This window comes from Pezoporus flaviventris, unplaced genomic scaffold (assembly GCF_033815535.1).
Source record: "Pezoporus flaviventris isolate CSIRO_AGI_PZ_B2104156 unplaced genomic scaffold, CSIRO_AGI_Pfla_v1 ptg000047l, whole genome shotgun sequence".
In the NCBI taxonomy this organism is placed as follows: domain Eukaryota; kingdom Metazoa; phylum Chordata; class Aves; order Psittaciformes; family Psittacidae; genus Pezoporus; species Pezoporus flaviventris.
The window spans coordinates 15674425-15687660 of record NW_026892595.1 but is presented as its reverse complement, the minus strand read 5'-3'; the positions used below and the strand labels follow the sequence as shown (position 1 = coordinate 15687660).

Sequence of the window (13236 nt, the reverse complement as noted above, 5' to 3'; positions counted from 1 at the left end):
AACTTTCATTGTCTAAAAATAGGTTCTAGCAAGATATCAGTACCAAAAAAGCTAGAAGCAATGGAAAGGAGGAGAAAATACTGAAGGCACATATTGATTATATTCAGTGTGAGTGAGCATCTGTGTGTCTAATGCTGTAAGGTGCAAAGAAATGAGCAGGTGAAGAATAGCACCACATACTCACAGATTGAGATAAATAGCCTAGTATGGACAGATGTAAATCGCACTCCCATATCAAAGTTGTGAAAAATGCCTATCATATGTTTTGCCTGATTTTCTAGCAGAGTTATCAGGTTTTTAATTCAAGAGAAGTTGCAATAAGCCTGAGTTTATTCTCCACATTATGACAGATTCAAATCAGATCTTTTATTTCGCCAGAAAACTGGCCCTTCTGCTACTTCAGTTAAATCCCAGTGTAGTGTAAATAGGTCCCTTGCCACACATAACTAAATGGAAAGAGACACCAAATAATTAACTTTCTAACTATTACAGACAGAAACGCGAAGAAGCTTGCCCTATGTAGTCAGCACTGCCTTGTAGTTCTGATTAAGCTCATGTGTTTGACTAAATCAGTGCCTAATCTTTTCAACTCGTTACTGTCTAGTGCCTGCCTGCTTCTAAGTACTTTTCATTCCTTAAAAGTCTGTTATTTACAACCCTTTCCATGTTCATTTTTTGGAGAACAAAAAGTAACAGAAAGGCTTTATTCCCTGGGTTAGGTGTAGATCACATATATGAAGGAGAAAAGAGATTCTGCTACACTTTATTCAATATGATGTTACAAGAAAACAACAGTTACAGCTGACAAACCATTACATCTTTCATAATACAGACAAATTACAAGGTGTAACAAATAATGCGACACTTATTTTACTGTACTGCTTACTATGCTGTTCTTCTGAAGTATATATATATATATGTGTGTGTTTAATTACATTAACATTGTTTTCACGTACCAGCTCTCCCCTTTTTATTTGTTAAAAAAGAATACCTCTTAGTGCACCATACAAAAATCCATGTGGAAGCTGGCAAGCAGGGATTTTGTATGCAGCACCATTGAAATGCATTTTGGGGGATGGGAATTATTAGTGCATCCTTTTAGATTTTTTGCTTATGTGAAAAAATGCAAGGCAGTAGCATACAGTCACTCCACCTAAATGCTGGTAGGGGAGAGTAATGTTATGCTCAGTAATGCAACGTAACTGTTTATATGGGGTGTCTGCATTTTGCTCCCCAGTCTGTACAGCCTAAATGTTTTATATAACAAAGATTACAAACCCAGTAATATTCACATATGAATATTTTGTATATGAGCATATCAGAGCATTGACTACACATTCGGTTGCGTGCACTGACCCAGAGCACGCAAGGCCCATAATCACTTAACTGGCCCACAGGGAATTTTCGTCCTACCTTCTGTAATCAGCAGTCTGAAGTGCAGAACCCCTGTGCACCAAAGAGAAAGCGAACTCCCCTGTGCCTCTGTCTGCTGTAGATTGAATCTTCAGTGTTGCATGTACTGACGACTTACCCTAAACAATGGTTCTGATTGAAAACAGTAGTGAGAAGGACCCAACCTATCCAGAATATCATACAGTAACATGTCGGCATTATTGGAGTGCCCTGACTGGTGTGGTGCCTGCTGGGTGTGGATTAAAGCTGGTCTGAACCCAGCAGGATAGGGGACTAAGCCATCTCCAGCTGGTTAACTTGTCAAGTCAGGTTCTGTGAATATGAACTTGCAAGGAATCATGGTGTCATGCAGATCATCTCTATCATCATCTTCCCTTCCCCATTCACTTAGTATTAGGGTTTATGCAGTGTTTGAACATGCCTTCCCACTTCATCTCTTACTACACCTGCGGCCCTGTGGCTGCTCTCCCCTGATTTTGGAAGGATGAGAGAAAAAGAGGGTAACACTATTGATATTTGCTTAAGATGTCTTAAGAGCATTGATGGGGTTTAAACAGTCCATTCTGCAACACTGAGAAGAGCTATGGTGAAAACCCCACTTGTGCAAGAGCTGGAGATGGTGGGCTACCTGTCAGGGGGTCCTAACTGATGGGTGTCAATCAGGTTAACCATGCAGGTAAGGGCTCTGCTGACAGGAGGAAGAGGGAAATGAGGCTGTACTATCAGTTCCCTGGACAAAGGGCCTTCTACTTTCTCAAAAAACCTTGACATTTCCCAGCAGAGTTGATGTTCCAGAACAATTTGCAGTGTTCACATGAAGCAGTGCTCATGTGAATGGCACCAGCTTGCTGAACCTGGGTCCCCTTGGAGCCGGGAGAACATCCCCATGGCCCAGAGCCTCCATGGGAGAGCAGCAAACCCACAAGCACACCGCAGGCAGTCAGGACGCCTGTGAACAAGGTGCATAAGAAAGAGATCCTGGTCACTCCTTAACTGAATGATAGCTGAGATAACCTCACTACTGCTGAAAATCAAGTTACTATTTAGGAACGTACATATTTATGCACATTTTCTAAGCAACTGAGTTTGAAGAGTTTTTGGACCAACTATTTCTGTGGTTGCTTAGAAGTGGGAATGGGGCAGAGAAGATAATCTCATGTGCATATGTGTGTACACACACATACACACACACATACATACCTTAAGTAAACACTGTACATGAGTCATGATGGATAGTAATGTGCTAAGTCTCATGGGAGCAGTTGGGGAATTACTCTCTATATTAAACCTTCAGATGTTTAGTTGAGCAGCGCAGTTCTTTGCCTCACAATTTAAGCTGCAAAGTAGAAGCATCTATGAAACTACCCTTATATTCTTAATTGTAATCTTTGTTACATTTTCAAAAATTCTTCAGGTTTTTGCAAGTTTTTTTTTTTCTAAAAATAGCTAATTTTAATCATCAAACTGCACACGATTTAAGTAGCAAAGATAATGTATAAAAGACTTTTCTCTTACAAAAAAAAGAAACATGAAACCCAAACAAACCACGTCTAAGGCAGTTTCAGTGTGTGATAAATTCAAGAGTTCAGTGGTCACTTTTCCCCCCTCATAAACACAGGGGAAGAACTGTAGTAAGTTCTAAACAGGATTATGACTGAAAGTCGCTTTCAGATGGCTTTTACCAGATCCTGAAACAGAGATGTCATTGGGGAAAACTGTCTTTCAATGGCTGTGCAAGTATTGAGCATATTTCCATGGTTCAGCTCTTTGAAAGTGTAGCCTTGTATCCTAGTTCATTAAGAGGCCTTTAGAAGCTACTTGTGCATTCAAGGATTTGCCTTATTGGGTGTTTTTTTCTTATGAAATACTGCTGGAGTTTAATAAGATGGCAGTAGCACAGATCCCTTCCCCCTCCTTTTAAACACTGAAAGCTAACCAACGTGTTACCACACTTCTTAAAAATGTAATTCAATGCATCCAGCAAGCAAAGGATGTCAAATTTATGTGTAGAATAATATTGCCTAGCAAGCGTTTCTGTCCAAGCAGGACTATAATTCAACAGTGGGTTTTGCACCATACCCTGCCCTCTCTGAATGCAAAGCATTGTACATGGTCAGGGCAATTTTATCACACCCCTGAACACAATGTTCTCCCCAGCCAAATAGTAGCAGGGGCTTCCTTTTCTAAAATCACACAACTTACATTTCTTGCAAAGTTTGCATTTGAATGATTCATTCAGAAAAGCTATCTAACAACAGTAGCTGGTACTGCCTTCCAATCAGCTCAGAATACCTATGGAAAATAACTTGAACAGGACTTTGGTGTGGAACAGCAAACAGTTTGGGAAAGGAAAATCCTCCATTTTGCTTTGCATGTGGCAAAGTAACAGCTAGATTTAATGGCTCATTCAACAAAAGTTTTTCTGTACCTTAGTATCTGCCTTGAATTAAACAGAACAGTTTCATCATCTCCGCTTTCAAGAAAACATTCCAAAAGGTAAACAGTGTGAGGAAAAACACAGAGATGTTAGCCAAGACCCATAAAAGAAAGAAATATTCTTGAAGGGAATAAAACCATCAAGAGTTCATTGTATATCTGTCAGCTGCGTGCATGTCATCATTTTTGCTTTGTCCTTCTCACAGGCCTATTTTGAAAACTGGCATGCTACATAGCCTAAGCAGAGTAACCAAATTCAGAGTACTGCAGAAAACATGCAATTATTGCCATGTTTTTAAAATGGATATGAATGGTCTGAGGAGATAATGAAAAAAGAAATAACCCAACAACACTTCAGGAACAGTCGCAAAGTGCTGTAATTGTCAGCTGATCAGACAAGTTGGGCTTGCTCTGGCAGAAATAGTCTTCCCATTGGTTGCAAAATATGCACAACTCCCAAAGAAAACACACAGTCCTTTATGCCACCACTGGCTTTTCTTGTACAGTCATTACTGAGGAAGTGTGAACACCAAATGTGTTGTCTTAATGTATTTAAGACATTGCTGGTGAAAGCATAAAAATCCTTACAAAGATGCAGAGCTGCAGTGGAAAATCAAACAAAATCAAACACAAAAGACTGAAAGAGTACATGCCATGTATCAGTAAGCAAAAGCTTAATCTTCACATAGTTCTTTGAAATCACAAGGTATCCAAATGCGTGCAAGGTTTTAAATAAACTGCAGGGAAAAAAACAGGGTCTTGCCAGCTTCAATTTTCTTTTGAATGAAATCCACCATAGAGAAAGAAAGGAAACAGGCCGTGGTTCCTTCCTGGTGCCGGCCTCCTCATTAGGTTTTTGTTTCCCTCCTCCAAACTGGTAAATTTAATCCTGTAAAGAAACAATATAAATTATAATAAGCCTCACAAATTGCATTCCTTAATGATTTTTTACTTGGTAAAACATAAGTTAGTCCAAACCTGGTTGTGAAGACACTAACTCACAGCAAATGACAGACTTCTGGAGTACTTTAAAGCTGGTACCTCAAGAAAATTAACTTAAACCACCAGTGTTTTCAGGGTGATTGCCTAAGTTAAATGATATATTAATCCATATTCATGTATTTCTGCTCCAAGTGCTAATCTTCGGAGGTGCCATCGGCACTCACATTCTCCATGGAAATTATAGGCAGTCATAAATAGACAACTGGCTCTTCTCAAGGTGGTAACACCACATGAATGCAAAGGAAGGTTAGTACATGTTGGCGCAGCTTCAGGAATTTGTAAGTCTTTTTTGTCCCCCTTGTCATAGAGTCCCTCATGATCACCTTCACAGCAGTGCTTGCAACTAGTTCATGTTTCCTCATGGTTTCCTCAGGTTTGCTTCCCAAGAGTTATTTGAGGTACCCTGGGGTACATGGCAAACATTACTGCAGACACAGCCAGGTTATGGGGCTCCTTGGTGTGCTGAGTTTAAACATATCCACCTTTATTTTGGTGTTCTTCTATTAATAGGCAGATAACTAAAGCCTCTCCTTTCAATATACTAAAAATAACCACTATATCAATAGCTTCCCTTACACTTTCACTTTACTGCTGATTCCTGTATGTATAGGCTCAAAGCAGCAACTGGACTTGCAAGGAGGTACTGTGACGAGATTTACACAAAACAGAAGGCAGGCTGAGAGTGTGGGAAGTGTTGTTTTAAAACAAAGCATTCAACAACTGCCAGAAGAGCCAGGTGAAGGCTAAATGAAGGCTAGATGGACTGGAGCCATTGGAAGGATTTTACAATTAACATATGTAACTCTTAATACCAAGTAGGATTCTATGCCAAGTAATAAAGTGAGACTTGCTGAGAATTCTGTACTTTTCTGAAGTTCAAAATCTATTTGTTTTACAAAGTTTTTCAAGACCAAGGATTGTAACTACAGACCTGCTACATTTTTTAAATGTAGTTGCAGGGAAACAGTCAAATATGGAGGAATTTTAGCACTTAAGAATGCTGAAATATTCATTGAGCATGGAACTGGTTTGTATTAGCATGTCCTAAAACTATTTAAATCAACTGGGATGCAGGTGCCGGTGAATCTAGTCTAGCCCTCATTTCAAAAGCAGGAGAAAAACAAGGCATGAGTTTTGAACTGCAGTTTCAAGTGTAACATTTTAATTGTGGCTTTCATCAAAATAGCCTAATCTCAACACAAAATCTAACTTTCATAATTTTCAGGGTTCCTGTCATGATTCTTGAGAGCTCTTCTTCTGCGCTTTAAGCACCAGAATACCTGAAACAGATAAAAGCCTGTTCTTAACAACGCATGTCAGTATCTTGAGGCCTCCTGGAGCTTGGTCTACCATGTACTGAGTCCTGCTTGGGTTGTTTCCTAAACTGCTCTGGAGTTTGTGTTGACTGTCTATTCCACATGAAAGTCCCACTTTCCTCAGGGTCTGGGAGACTGGCTGAAGTGCCAGTAAACCTTGTTTCAAGGTGTATTAGGAAGAAGTTCTTCACTATGAGGGTGATAGAATCATAGAATCATAGCATAGTTAGGGTTGGAAAGGACCGTTAAGATCACTTAGTTCCAACCCCCCTGCCATGGGCAGGGACACCTCACACTAAATCATCTCACCCAAGGCTTCGTCCAACCTGGCCTTGAACACTACCAGGGATGGAGCATTCACAGCCTCCCTGGGCAACCCATTCCAGTGCCTCACCACCCTAGTGATGAGACACTGGAACAAGTTGCTCAGAGAAGCTGTGGATGCCCCATCCCTGAAGTGTTCAACGCCAGGCTGGAGGGGTCTTTGAGCAACCTGGTGAAGTAGAAGGTGTTCCTGCCCAAGGCAGGGGGTTGGAACCATATGATCTTTTAAGGTCTCTTCCAACCCAAACCATGAATACATTAGAGTAGGTCCAATTAGTTTACCCTTCAAGAGCTTAAAAAGAAAAGCAATGTTTTGAACACACAGAGATTCACAACTGCTCAGTGGTGAAATACTGTTGACAGTATTCCCCAAATTCCACATTTCCCTTCATTCAAAAGCACTTTTTTAGGGATGATCTTTTTAGAGCCGCAGCAGGGAAGTCTAAGATGGATAATGAAATGACCTGTTATAGAAAAGCCTCTGGATGGGGGTTTTGCAGGAGTTACCAGATTTCTCCGATTTGAGAAAAACTGCAATTACGTTACACAGAACTTTTCCTTTCTATCAGCAGACCTCAGGAAACTTTGTAAGGGTGGTGAGCATCACACTTCTCTCAGGGCTGTGCTACAGTTTCCCAGTGACAATACATAAGGTTCACATCTGAATCTCTAATTCACTGAATGTTTGTTGATTCAAAGTGGAGTCAACAGGTGAAATCCCCTCCTTTGGCCTCAGAGTGCCCTCATGGAGTGATGGGGAACAGCGGTCTACCTATCCTGAGACACAGGAAGAAACTGAGTATCAATATGCCACTTCTCAGAGGCGTGCGGTAATCGCTGTGCTGTGGGACAGGAGACCTTCTTCTCTTTGCTTTTGTTTCAGATGAGACTCACATCAAATAGACAGCTTCCCTTGACTGGAGGAAGAGCAGGGCGTCTCTTTTTCCACACCAGAAAATCCACAATAAAGCAAACATAAAATTTTAGACTGCTGCGAACCAATCTTGTTATTAAAAAAACATTGTTTCTTCAGTGAGGCTCTTGAACTGAAATGTCAGTTGTTCATACAACCAAAACCCGGGGCAGGACCCTTCACACAGTGCTGCCATTCTATTCCCAGATGGCTTAGTATTCCTTGTTTGCATTTTTTAAGATATACTTTAGAAATGTCCTCACTAATACATTTTCCTGATCATACAAATCCAAGTCCTGCCTGGTGACTTGGCAGATTGTGTTTACGGCCTCTGGTCACAGCTTTGCTTATAAAAGCATAAATTGTTAACTGGAATATTTACAAGTTGTGATTCCCCAAGAGCAAAATAGGGTTCTTTCAGGTCTCCTTAAAAAAACCCAAACAAACAAAAAACAACAACAAAATCTGAAATGTAACAGACTGCTTTAAAAATGAGCTTGTACTTTTTAACCACAGGTCCAGGTACTTTTGTTTTTATGACATCTCTACTAAACCTGGTAGATTACAAGCAAGTTAATGATGTGCTTGAAATATCAGGTGACCTAAACCAAGTAACTCAATTGTATGTTTGTTATCTACAAAAATCATCTGTTGCATACATCCTGTTTGTCCCAGATCTCAAGTGGGATAAAATAAGGTGTTAGCCCACTTTAAAAATGGCAGACACCAACTTCAGAATGCAGTAGCTCTTGATGTAACAGTGGTGCTAGAAAGGGATACTGAAGCTTGTAATTTAAACATTAATCATGCTCTCAAGACATGAGGCAGAGGAGGATGACTAAATCCCAAATATTTTTATTTTAATTAATAGAAGAATGTAATTTCCTGTAAAAATGCAGCTCACCAATTCAATACATGCTCCTTTTGGCAGCATCAGCATCCTTCTCTAGGTGCTTTTAATTTTTGTATAAATTATCACATAGGGCGGAGCTGTGCTCCCACAGAGTCCTTAGCATGCAAAGCACACTCAGAATGCAGGTCTATTTATGTGGCAGCTGATTTAGCATTATTGTAAGAGTATTCATTCCACAATGCCAGATTTAAAGTGAAAATATGAGCTGACAACTGGAGATACTGTATTCTCTCTGAGCTGAAACATGGGGGTATTTAAGATCATCATCAATATATTCATTCTGCTTCTCCCTCCACCACACATGCACACACCACATACGGTTTATTCTCTCTCTAAAAAAGGGTACTATTAACAGGTGATTTTTCCACACCTTTTATTCCTATCTGTGTTAGAGAAGCCGTTTTAGAAAGCCAACCAAATATTATCAATACTATTTGCACTCAGATAATATCTACATGCAACTCCTTGCTATAAAAATTAATTAATTGGATCACCAATACCCATAATGCAACTTTATTTTGACCTACATGCCCTATGAACTAGATATTTTTTGGATTCAATTTTCTTAAAACCAACTGTCAGCATCATGTGCTGGAAAAGATGAAAAATGAAAATGAGCGTTCCCGCTGTGCAGGTGAGTGACCTGTGGGAGACAGCTCTGCCTGCTAGGATTTTTACACGTACCATCAGACACAGACCAATTGATTAGATCATCTTATACCTGCCACCAACTAGGCTCAAGAGACTAATTAGAGAGAGTACTGCCTGCGCAGGCACCCCATTGACACCTAATTTGCTCAGCCAAAGCCTTTGGGGAGAATGTATTATCTCTGCAGCTGCACTTCATGCATTTCTGATTTGAGGCATAAGCAAGGAGTACTTCTTCACTCTTTTGAGCAAACTGAGTATATGAGCCCTTAAGTGCTAAATACAAGCAGACAAATTAAAATTGGCCAGCCTCCTATAAATTCTTTTTCCCCCTTCAAATATATATATATTTATCATGCATACAGATCTCATTTTGTATCTGTGTCTACCGTATATGTGCACAAATGCAAACATACAAATAATGTGCTCATATGAGCCTGAATGTGTGCGGAAAGCACAGGTAGATAAAGAAGTTTCTATATACATACGCTTTAAAATATGCAACTGTCACACTGCATAGAGTGCTCTCATTTGCAGGGAAGTTTTAGTTCTGTGAGATTTAGAGGAAAAACAATTGTTCTAATATATGAAAAATAAATGATCTGCAGTACTGTTAGCTCAGGCTCTGCATTACCCCATGGACAAGGCTCAGTAAGTACACTGCTGCCTGTAAAGTCGCTCTGCACATCTTCAGAGGTGTTAGTTCAAAGATTATTTCAGTATACAGCCTAACTTTGCTGAAAGCTTTTCTTCGATGGACTATACCCTGTTTGTGGTTTCTGAGGAATACTGTTCACTAAGGCTAAATATAAGATTACTAAAATTGCTTTCTGCTGGGCTTTATTTTTATCTAGTTATCCGTGCCCCAAAATACACAGAAGAGGCAAGACTTAAGGCTGTCATTAAAAATTTATTTGGGAAGAAAAAAAAATTGACACTAGAAAAACTATGATTTTTATTTTTTTACAAACTGAGAAAGGTTTGAAGAAAGTATTTTCTGCTATAGGCTGGTACGTGACTTCTGAACTCTAACACCTTGTAACACGCAGGAAAATGGTGGATTTGCATCACTTCTAAGACAGCACTGAAACAAAATACCTGCTTGCCTGTGATGTGTCTACAAAGCAGCTTTCAGGAATTGAATAAAGCTGAATTATTATAATTTCATTTCAGTTTGTGTCAATGCCTGTGCTGACATGGTCAGTTTATAGTGCAAGCTAGGTATCCTGCTCTGCTGTGACTATAGAATTAAAGAAGCCTTAGCAATATACATGCAAGATACCTGCATGGCCAGAACATCAGATGCAACCTCCTTTGCAACTACACTAGGAATGCAACTTCCAATCTTTTTCCTAGGATGGGGCATAACTTAATAAAACGAAAACATCCTCACATTGCTCCCCTCACAGGGACCACATCTTTTCCAATTCACTTTACATTTCTTCAACAATATTTAATCTCATTTAATGTTTAAATGACACCTCTGGATTATCTTGGCAATGGCTGGCTGTTAGTCTTTCACAGATGCAGCACTGCACGGTATACTTACACATTATAATGACAACTACTGTCAGTCATTAAAAGTAAACCACATTTGACAAATTAGTATCAAAGGATTTATTGACTGATTTTTTTCCTGCTCTTTTCCTGTGTGTCTTAGTTACTGTGTTGGTATTCATATATACACACTGGATTTGCCAGACTCTATCTTCAGAGAAGAGAACTGCTGTATAATCTCCACAGTTCTAACATATGAACCAGAATACAGATAACATATGGACATGTTCCTGTTTGAAGAATTCCTCTTCCCACAAAGAATTTTTCACAGATGGACTTTGCTCTGAGCAGAGCACTGCAACTCCAAATAAAGGGATCTGCATATGGGAGGTGACTGCAGTTTTGGGGGGGGGAGGGGGGGCGGTGCAAGGAGATGACCCTAAAAGAAGTGGGTGCTAGTTAAGGACTGTAAACTAGTCAGAAAACAAAAAGGTAGATTAGTAACACAATTATAAACTAAATGATTTTATGAGTACACATACATTAAATAAGTGAAGTATCCTTTTAAAGGTGAAAGGTCTGTGGCACAGTGGATATGAAGCTGTAAAGCAGAAACCAAGATTTCAGCTTCACTACTGAACGTGACCTCAGGCAAGTCAATTTTTCCCCCTGTAACCTCTGTTTGTAACAGGAGGTCTATTCTATATCCTAGGCTCTGGGTTTAGAGTGTCTTCCAAAATGAGTGCCCAGTTTTAGCTGGAGCTACCAAGGGGTCAAATTACATAAATACAGTTAAATTTAACAAACATGCAATATTAGAACAGCTGCAAACTTTTGGAGTTGTTTAAATCCTCACTTGGACTGTGAATTTTCCAAATTTTATCTTTATGTACAAAAATGCACAAATGTCCAAAATGAAAGTGCTATATATCACACAGGACTTTGTGAACATGAATCCAACAGTCCAGTGTGGGAGGCTGATTCTGAAGAGCCAAGACTTATCCTTAAATTATACACCAGGTGCTAAGTAGCATATATGCATATCAATAATTGCTAACCAACTGTGCATACTTTGCACACAGGTCTCTTCAAAATATTATAATTAATTCCTTCATAGTGGAAAGGAAAAAAAGGAACACAAGTCCTGATCTTCACTGTAATATATTTTATTCCTAATATTCACTTCCAATTGGTAACATGATTGGTTTCACAGCTGATTTGTAGGTATGCTTTTAACTTTTGAGTGGCTATAGTAACTTCCAATTTGGTTTCCTCTGAGTCTTTCAGCAAAAATTCTTTCCTACCCTAGCTGCCCACAGCTGAAGTTTTCTCTTTGAGTTGAGAACAAAGTCTACAAAGCCTTTTTACAATTACCATTTGAATAAGGCTTCACATGAAAAATGGCCAGGACTGAATCTACTACATGTCTTCCAGAATAAAGCACAAGCCTCTGTGAGCGAGCCCTGGGAAAACTAATACTTCAGATGAAGATACTACAAAAATAGCAGTGTTATTGAGCTCAATGTAGTTTGCAAGCAAAGCCACAGAAACCTTCTTAAAAAAAAAAAACCCAAAACTCAAGAAAAGCAAGCTGAAGATTTTGGTACATATCAAGACCAGAAAAATATTAGTGCTACTTGTTTCCAAGAACATGCTTCCCAAACCTGAGAAACGGCCAAATCCTTACAACTTCTTACATCCTTCTGTTTTTTCCTTTTCCAAAGGCTTCAGGATTCAGTATGTTATTTGTATTTTTAGTAGCTTAAAAGATTTGTCTCCTCTGAAATTGAATCCCTATAAAGGCATGAATTTTCACTTGTGATTTTATCAGTGGAAAAACAAAAGGATGTAACTCAAAGATTTTCTGGATTCCAACATGCAAGAAACTCAAATAAGCCCTCCCCCTTTTTTTTTCTTTTCTTTCTTCTCATTTCCTTGTTTTTTTTCCCCCCCTTTTCCCTGATTAATGTGATGTGTCTAAACTGCTCTGTTTCTCACCCTGATAACTTGCAAAAAAGCCTGTGAAAGAGGAACTGACTGAACGTGAACTAGAGAACTGCTGTCTCCTGGATCTGTAATGACAGAACCAAAACCTATGATTTTTGCCAGCGTTTGACACAATGGAATTCTTATCTCAGCTGCAGCACCAGCTCTTTACACTGAAACAGATAAGTAAATACTATGCCTGGGCAAAATTTGTAGATAACTTAATAAAAACATCGGGGGTGGGGTGGGGGGTGGAAGAGCCTTTCAGTTATGTTTGCATATAACAGAACTCAGAAAAGGAATTATCTGTTGGAAGATGATCATAGAATCACGGAATGGTTTGGGTTGGAAAGGACCATAAGATCATCTATTTCCAACGCCCCTGCCATGGGCAGGGATACCTCCCACTAGACCAGGTTGTTCAAAGTCCTGTCCAGCCAGGCCTTGAACACTGCCAGGGACGGACCATATTCAGCTGTTAATGCTCTGGTTAACACGTCTGTTACTGGTTTGAACCCCTCTCTGGAGAAAGGAGGACCAGCAGAGCTCTTCTTCCCCATCACACTCTCTTACTAAGCCAAACTGCCAAGGAACTGGATATTCGACTCCATGCAATGGGGTGCAAGTGAGCTGAGCTGTGGTACCCTTCCACCGCTCATCTCTGTGACAGTTTAAGGAATTCCCACTGCCTCCAAATCTCACTCCTTATTCCCACCCTGCAACTTATGCACTTGTCTTCATAAAACTGTCTGTGGGACTCCCTGCACACTGGACTATTAAAAGTATCA

The 13236-nt window shown here is 39.7% G+C and overlaps 1 protein-coding gene across 5 annotated transcripts in view; it reads right to left on the bottom strand.

Annotated features, from left to right (window-relative positions):
- Positions 1-747: 747 nt before the first annotated feature.
- Positions 748-13236, bottom strand: part of CDK14 (cyclin dependent kinase 14) — a 319714-nt gene continuing 307225 nt past the window's right edge. For all 5 annotated transcript variants that reach the window (XM_061468433.1, XM_061468436.1, XM_061468437.1 and 2 more), the window contains one exon: positions 748-4738. The gene's annotated coding sequence lies outside the window, so the exon portion shown is untranslated. The remainder of the gene's footprint in view (positions 4739-13236) is intronic.